This window comes from Pantherophis guttatus, chromosome 7 (genome assembly GCF_059756535.1).
Source record: "Pantherophis guttatus breed Tessera chromosome 7, ASM5975653v1, whole genome shotgun sequence".
NCBI classification, from domain to species: Eukaryota; Metazoa; Chordata; class Lepidosauria; order Squamata; family Colubridae; genus Pantherophis; species Pantherophis guttatus.
Genome location: NC_142069.1, coordinates 57,219,075 through 57,227,645, shown reverse-complemented (window position 1 = coordinate 57,227,645; position 8,571 = coordinate 57,219,075). Strand labels below are relative to the sequence as shown.

The 8,571-nt window shown below is 37.0% G+C and overlaps 1 protein-coding gene across 1 annotated transcript in view; it reads left to right on the top strand.

Moving 5' to 3' along the window:
* The first annotated feature begins 2,197 nt into the window (after positions 1 to 2,197).
* Positions 2,198 to 8,571, top strand: part of PRICKLE1 (prickle planar cell polarity protein 1) — a 187,497-nt gene continuing 181,123 nt past the window's right edge. Inside the window, exon 1 of the mRNA XM_034404243.3 lies at positions 2,198 to 2,518. The gene's annotated coding sequence lies outside the window, so the exon portion shown is untranslated. The remainder of the gene's footprint in view (positions 2,519 to 8,571) is intronic.

Here is an 8,571-nt window from a genome sequence, read left to right as displayed (position 1 = left end):
TCCTGGACTGCCAAGCAAAGGCAATTGCCTAGAGATGTGGTAATCTATTTTTCAGATAAAGAAATTAGGAATAAAATTGTGCAAAATTCCTTCAATTCTAATTTGCAATTGTATGGAAGAAAGATTTGGATTTACAAGGAACTCCCACCTAAGATATTAATGGAAAGGAAGAAATTTGGCTTTCTGGTGTCTGAGTTAAAAAGGAGAAATATTCAATTCCGGTGGGACGTCCCAGTTGGTATTATATTGAGATATCAAGGAGAAAGATACCAGTTAAATACTGTTGAAAGAGCGGAAGAATTTTATCAAAATAGGTTGAAAATGAATTTAACGTCTTCAGATATAATACAGGATAAGCAGAAGGAGCTGGAACTAAAGACAGAGACTGTACCAGATAAATTGCCTTTGGATTTATCGGATACCCCAGCTGGATTATCTACAAATTTGAGAGAAGTGCCATCTGATTTTAATGTGATGACTTATCAAGGCAAGGACAAGCATGGAAACCAATTAGAGGATATACAAGGGATAAAAAAGAAATGCGAGACACAAAAAATTAGGATGGAGGTCAAACCCACAAAAAGAAAACAAAAAAAGAAATAGGTTGTACAAAAATAGAAATTTCTAACCCAAGCAACAGTGAAGCCAGTGATTTTAAAATATGAATGATTATGTGAAAACATAGAGGAGGCGACATATTGGTCAATATCATCCTGAGGATAGTGGCAGATCTCTGCATTGCCGTAATTTTGGGACATGGAAAGAGCCTCAAATTGATGGTTTTGAATTATCTACTTTGAAACTTCTTTTTGTGTTGATAAATATATTATAATTATCTTGAATTATAAGGCAAGAGAATCACATTGGGACATGCAGAAGATCGGGTTGTTACCCAATACGATGATGGAAATTAATAATCCTGATGAAACCCACAATTATTATTATATGGAATACAATTATAATGTCACTCGGGTGGTTGTTTTTACTTTTATATATATAAGAAGATGTTTACTACTGATGGGGGCAGATATGATTGGAGATCTTGAATAAACTGTTGCATCTGCAAGCTATGTCACCCTATCATGGATGTTGGTTTTAACAATCCAGTGGAAAGACTTCAAGAAGATATTATATGGACTATAAATTTAAAGTTATTGTCTTTTCTTTTTTTATTTAGATATAATGGAATATATATATATATATATATTTAAGTAGTGTGGGCAGTGAATTAAAGATATCAAGAATTGTTGTGTATGGTAAATTTGTAAGACAGTGGGTGAATAAGCTAGCTACAGACTGATTAGTTTAAGAAAAGGGATTTTTAAGTGATACATTTAGGGGAGTGGAGGAAATGGATAGAGTGGAATAAATGTTAAATTAGATTTTATGGGGAGCCCGCTTTGAAATGTTATTAAAGTAGGACTTATTGTATAGTTTTAAAGTGGAAGGTGGTTTTGAATTGTTGCAATAATGCATAGATATAAAACACTATTATGCTAAATTAGAAGTTATTTTATAATAGTTATAGTATAATGTGTTTGTTTTTTTTTGTTTTTTTTTTTCTCTTCTTCTTTTCTGAAATGTATGGATAAAGGGGGATTTATAATACTTTTAGTAAGTAAAGGTCAGTATTTTGAGGAGGGAGTAAGTAATCCGTTATGAATTAGGGTTTTTTTTTGTTACGAAGAAGTCACAGGGGGGGAAGGGTGGGGAGGGGGGGTTAGGGAGGGGGGGAGGGGGGGGAAAAGGGGGAAAAATTTGTATTTGAAAACCTTTTCAATAAAAAAAAAAAAAAAAAGAAATTCTCTTGAAGTTTGACGAAGATTTCGAAGAGGTGAGCTCATTCTCTGGATTTAAACTAATAAAAGTTAAGGAGTTAATAAACTTTGCTATGCCTCCACCAACTTAAAATAGCAAGAAACTGCCTTGGTCCGACTAATCACGGAATGACATCCAAGTTGATATCCGAATCGGTCATCGACCAAGCAAGCACGTTATTGCCAGACTCCGCCTCCTTTTTACATTGGTTCCTTCAGCCACTAAGTTCTTTCCAAAAACCTTTCAATTCGCTAACCAAAGTGACGGAGAAATCAGCCTCCCTTTGTCAAAGGGATCCACTTCTCCGAGTTTTCTGAACTCCCGGAGAAACGACACCCTCCGGCGATTGGCTTGTGCGGCCAGCTGCAGCCAATGAGATGCGAGAAAAGCTTTTCTCATTGTAGTGGGCACCCGACGCTGGAGTCCCATTAGCAGGGATACTCGCGGTTCTCCAGATTGATTCTTGCAGGAGCCGAAGGCTCAGCGGACGGGTCGTCACGCTTCTCCAGGTTGCTTTAGCTGACATCTTCCGCTCCCTTTCGCATTTACTATGCGGAGCTTTGGCTTGCACTGATTTTCCCAGGAAGCCTCGAGAGCCGAGCCGGACTTCTGAGCACCGCGGGTTCCTCTTCAATGTTGCTTCTTTGCCCTTTGTAGGAATACCTGGGCTGCTGCGTCGCCGGAGATCTTCTCTTAGGCAGTGAGTCGCTAAACCTTCTTTTGCGTACCGGGGAGGAGAAAGTGGGGAGGGGAAGTTGTTCTTTAGCGATATGAGCCTTCTCACTTTTCGGAGGGGAAAGGGAACCTGGCTACAGGATGGCTCAGCACCCTTTCCGCAGCATCTCCTGTCACTTCCTGCAGACCGAAGAGATTTATTAACCAAGCGCAGGGGAGTCGCAAAGCCAAGCCTGCTGCCGTTTTCTGCTTCGGAAAGTAGTGGTCGCAACGCTGGTTTGCAAAATAGCGGCTTGACTCTGAAATGTGGAGGCTGCCATCCTAAATGCATTTACCTGGCTGTAAGCTCTGACATCGGGATGCTACCATAACCTTTGGTATGAGTACTAAACACATATAGATTTGTTCAGAGAAGTAAATCCCGCTATATCGAATGAGGCTACTCTATTTTGTGCTTCCCCATCGTCTGGTCTACTCTGGATGGAGAAATGTGAAATCCGGGACGGAAGGGTAATGTGTAGTTACTGAAATTTAATTAATGCGGAACATCAAGAATGCGCGGCCCTCGGGCTAAGAGCCAACGTTCATAATCCGCAAGGCAATTAACTAACTTTATTTGCTATGCTTATAGTTCTTATGGGGATCTTTTTTTGTGGGGGGGGGATGTCTCTAGCTTTAAGAGGAGTTAAGCCTCTGCTGTGTGGGAGGGAGTTCTGTCTAAATTGCTGAGTGGGGCTTTGGGTTCCTACCCTTATGGCTGCAGAAGGTTGGTTGGGCTTGAGCTATGGTCCTGTATCCATTGAGAGAGAAGTTAAATGGATGTATTTCTTGGTACACATGGAACTGAATTGTAGCAGATATGAGAAACAAGAAGTATAAGAAACACCTTATTTTTGTTCAATATGCCCAATTTTGGCTTTGGAGAACTCTGGAGAGTTCTGAAAAACCAGCCCCAACTATTGAGCCCATTGTGCGGACTGCAGGTTCCAGTTAGTTGTAACCGACTTGAAGCCAAATCCAAAAAAACTGACTTCTGATTGCAGTGTTGCTATGCTGTCTACACAGCCAGCTGCTGCTCCTTACCAACACATGAACGTATAATCTGCCAGAAGAAATGTAAACATCTAGAATGGAGCATAGCATTATGAATTTACAAAGCTATTTATTACATTGAGGTCAGGGCATGTGTATAATTAAAAATTCTTCACACTAAGAAGCTATATTTGTCTCTTAGGACTGTAGCAAGCTGCTACACTATAATCAAAGGATGAAATATTTAAAAACCACAAACCTAGTGGCAATCTCTGGGTAATATCTGGCTTTATTATTTTTACTCCTAGCAAAAGCTCCATCTGTCTTTCTAGCAGTCCTTGACTATAGATGGGTGTGAATTTTGGTATGTCCAGATGTGTGAGCTCAGCTGTTGTTTGTTACTTGGGTGACAACTTCCTTTCCCCTCAAGAGTATGCTTTCTACATTACCTTCAGTCCAGTATCAGTGTTTCAAATACCTTATTTTGTGTAACAGTCTGCCCTATTAGGGCAGTTCTTTGGGGGATTTCCCTAACTCTGTCTAGCATCTTCTAAGATTGAGCCTTTTCTCCCGCAAATTGTGATAATAATCTTCTTGAATGGCCATAAACCTTGCCACAGGGATCTAAACCATTAAGAGTAACCATATCTCTTAAACGCCTGGGGGAATGGGGGAGAGGAATGATTTTTCTATTCAGGCTGTCATCAGTTTCTAGTAGAAGTTTCAGCTTGAGTCCTTGGTCAAAAAGCTGGCTTTGATCCCCCAGCTGGTGAAAATAAAATTCCCCTCCATTTGATATTTTTAAATGCCATCAACTAGAGAGCTGAAACAAACTGTCATTTTAAAAAGTGGAATTTAAAGACTACCACATTTTCCATGCATTAAGATTAAAAAGGTATAAGGTAAATAGATACTATATTTCAGGGATGAAATGCTCCGAAGTCTGCTACCGGTTCACTTCGCTACTGTTTGCTGTGCATGTACATGCGTGGTGTACACCAAATGCACGCTTTGCACACACATGTGTAGTGCACGCCAAACACACATTTCACACACATGCACACCACAGGCGCTACTATGCAGCGCTGAAAAAGGAGGATTAAGAAGCCTTTTCTAAGGTAAGTAGAACAGCGAGGGTTTCCTGCTTTCTAGCGAATATAAATTACGCGGCACAGCTGATCGTCTGAAATACCGGTTCATCCGAACCAGTAGCATTTTTTTACTACTGGTTCGCCTGAACCAGTAGCTTTTATTACTACCAGTTCAGGCAGATTGGTCCTAACCAGTAGCATATATTTGTTTTATATCTTGAATTGTAGTTGAGATGACTGACTCTTGGAGTCTTTTCCTCCACTTCCACTCCATGTTATAACTTTACTTCTAACTAGGTAGTTAGAATGATAGTATTCTGCTGAAGGGTTTGAAAACATAGAAGAGCGGTGCTAGTATCTATGTGGTTTGAACTGCTTGCTGAACAAGCTTTTACTGGTGCCTAATTAAAACTGATTTAGTGAAATAGAGAACAGAGATTTCTCTATTTCACAATTAAACACTGAATTGAAAGCTTAAAACAATTATAGCTTGGTCATATATATAGCTTAGAAGAAAACTCACTATGTTAAAAGGCCCCATGCCTCTGTAATCCTAAATCTGCATACTGTGCATCAGTACTGGAAATCAGTTCCACTGAATACATAAATATTCTAAGTGAGCTTTGCATAAGATACCATTGCAATCACATTTATACTTCATCATCTATACGATATTTTTCTTTGCATTAAGGGATATTATTTTCACTCAGTCTTAGCTACCTGGATAAACTTTAACATCAGCTGTGGGGCTGCGAAGGGAAAATTTTACAGGGTTAATAGCTGAGCTATTAAGATTGGAGTCAGATGTGACTAAGAGCTACAGAAGAGACTGAATTTTTCTAATATCTTGTAGCAAAACTGAAAATGTAATTGTGCAGTTACAGTTTAAGTGTTTTTTTAAAACCCTGGAAGAAAACAATATTTTAATTGTTATTCTAGGGTAGAATTTTGAATTGTGACCTTCAAACTGAGATAAGATTCACTACCATCATAAAATATCCTTGTATTTTCATTTCTTGGTGAAAAATCACATTAGTGTTCTAAAGGTCAGTAGGTTTTCTTTCTTTTTTTAAAGCAAAGTTTAAGATGCTGCACTCATTTAATGGTCTTAACATTAGTTCTTTACTGTGGATAATCAAAAAACAGTTGTCAAACAGTGAGATATTTGACCTTTTTTGCTTAGATAGTTCAAGAGTAAAAACTATGTGAAATATAAGCGTTTAACTTCATTGTGTATTTGGTCTGTCTCCCCCTATTGTCTTAGACTATACATTAGTTTATGTTGCTTCAGTTTATTCAAAGTTCTGTATCTTGCTCAGAATTCTAAAAGAATCATGGCACCATCAGAGCTACTTATGTTTAATATGATTACTATGTCATCACTTGGTAGTAGACAGTTTCTCAAGAACAATTAAAATATGTAGTAGATAAGCTATCCATACTGAAAGTCTTGTTGAACACTTGTTAAAAATATATTTTGCAATTGCTGAAACAATAAATCTGTGCTGCAGCTTTTAAATAGAAAGGCAAGGTCTGTATTCAAAGTATTCAAAAGCCATGTATTACAAACTCTTGCACTTTTGTATTCATTAAAAGTTTTTTCATGATAGCTTCTCTGAAGAATTTCCACAATATATAATATATTCTCTCACGAAGATAGATGCATGGATCAATAAAATGTTCTATATCTCTTTCAAGAAGTCAGCAAAATCAAATACTAAGCTTGCTATCATATATTTCTTCTTTGAGTGGTATCTGTCTGTCGTCCCCTCCCTTCCTCAGCTACAAGTTAGAATCAATTACAATGGTTGGGAAGAGTTAGTTTGGCCTAGTGATTAAGGCACGAGGCTAGAAATTGAGAGCCCTTGAGTTCTAGTCCTGCCTTAGCCATGAAAGCCAATTGGATGACCTTGGGCCAGTCATTCTATCTCAGCCCAACCCAGCTCACATGATTGTTGTTGTGGGAAAAATAGAAAGAGGGAGGTACATTGGATATGTTCACCACCTTGAGTTATTTGTAAAAATAAAGTCAGGATGCAAATAAAATACACTTCATCCCATTTAAGTAATGAGGCTGAAGTGTGATTGCTGATTTTTTGCAACAATCTTGCATTATCAAATACACAGAAGTATCTTCAAGATATTTTTGGAAACTTTTTAGGAGACTCATCATTTTAAGATTGCAATGATCCATCTTTGGAAAGACAGATTCTGTGTGATCAAGCTATTTTGGATTGGGATCTCCTCACTTCATTATAGATAGCATTGAAAGGACTACTGGTATAGTTCATATTTTTTAGAAGAGAGTGCTATGAATGAAATCTTGGAAAACCTGGCTTTTTTGGAGGATGTTTGCAATTTGGTTTGAGTTTATTGTCTCTTGTTTGGTTGTTGCTGGATGCTGTCTTGGTGCTTTGATATAATTATTATACAATTTTATTCTTTAATCTTGTTAATTGATAAGGGAGTGATAAAATTGTGCACAACTGGCATGAAAACTGTCAAAGATTTTTTAAAAATCAACCATTTCTATTGTAAATTGGACAGCTTTTGGAAAATTGCTTTCTTTCTGTAATCCCTAATATCTGTCTTTTTTTTACCCCCAATTATAATATGGGTGTGGTTATGCTAACGTAATTGTTTTAAGAGTTAAAAGTGGATAATGGTTATGAAACTCCTTTCTTTGTGGGAAAAACATAGAAATTATAACTATTACTGATACTAGCATTCTCAAAATGAGCACATATACCTTAATGTTTTTTTCTTGTATTGTGACAAAAGTTAGCAAAACTAACTAATTCTTAGGAAAACAATATTGTCTCAGCAAAGAATAATATTGCAGGTCTCTTAAGTAGTAAAAAAGTATCTTCTAAGACTTAATAAACAAAAAACACATTTTTTAAAAAAATGTTCTTGTTTATTAGCTGAAATCTCTACTTTGTTGGAAATTATGTATTTCTAATAGTTCAACTAATTGATGCCTTTAATTGAAGTCATTGACATATTATTTATATCCCACCTTTATTTTTTATTAGTTATGGATACAAAAATATGCCTCTTTGTGAACATGTCTAATTCATGCCTTCCTATTGCTCTATAAACTAAAATATCTGTTATATTCAGTGGTGAGATTCTGCCGGTTCTAGGCGGTTCCGCTGAACCGTTTGTTAAATTGTTGGCTCGCCCGCTCCTTACCCCCTCCCTCCGTACCACTATTTATTGCCAATAAATAGTGGTGGGCGAGGGGCGGGCGAGCCAGCAATTTAACAAATGGTTCGGTGTTTGTTTGTAATTTTATTGGCCCGCGGAGCTTCAGCATAGGCTAATTAGCCCATTGATTAGATCAGCCTCCCAACTCTCAGCTGATTTGCTCTCAGCTGTTTTGCTCAGGGCTCTGCTGCTTGCTTGCAAAGAGTGCTGGAGCATATTTTTTTCCCCCTAGCTATGCTGAAAAACGAAATTGAAAGTAAATCAGGCTGTTGGCTTTGCTGTTTGCTGCAACTGCTGTTTGCTGCAAAAATTAGGCAGGCAGATTTCTTTTCTTTTTCCTCACCAAAAAAGGTAGGTGCAAACAATGGGAAATTTAGGGCAAAAGAGGAGAGTTCAAGATTTTAAAACACAAAAGAAAAAAAGCTCTATTTAACTAAGAAATTGTAATAATTGAGATACTATTAATTGTATATTGTGTTGAAAGCAGAAATGGTTAAGTTGTGGTTTGGAGGAATATATGGGGGAAATTATTTGGTTTATTATTATTGGTAAATATAATTAATTGATTTGTAAGAAATTGGATTGCATGGAAATAATTGGAATATTCATGTTCATATTGATTAATATACAAAAAAGATAGTTATATAACTAATTGATTTATATTAAAATGTTGAATTTATATTAAACAACTGTAATATTACATAATTAACCAATGTGAGAATGGATATAAAAATAAATGACAATG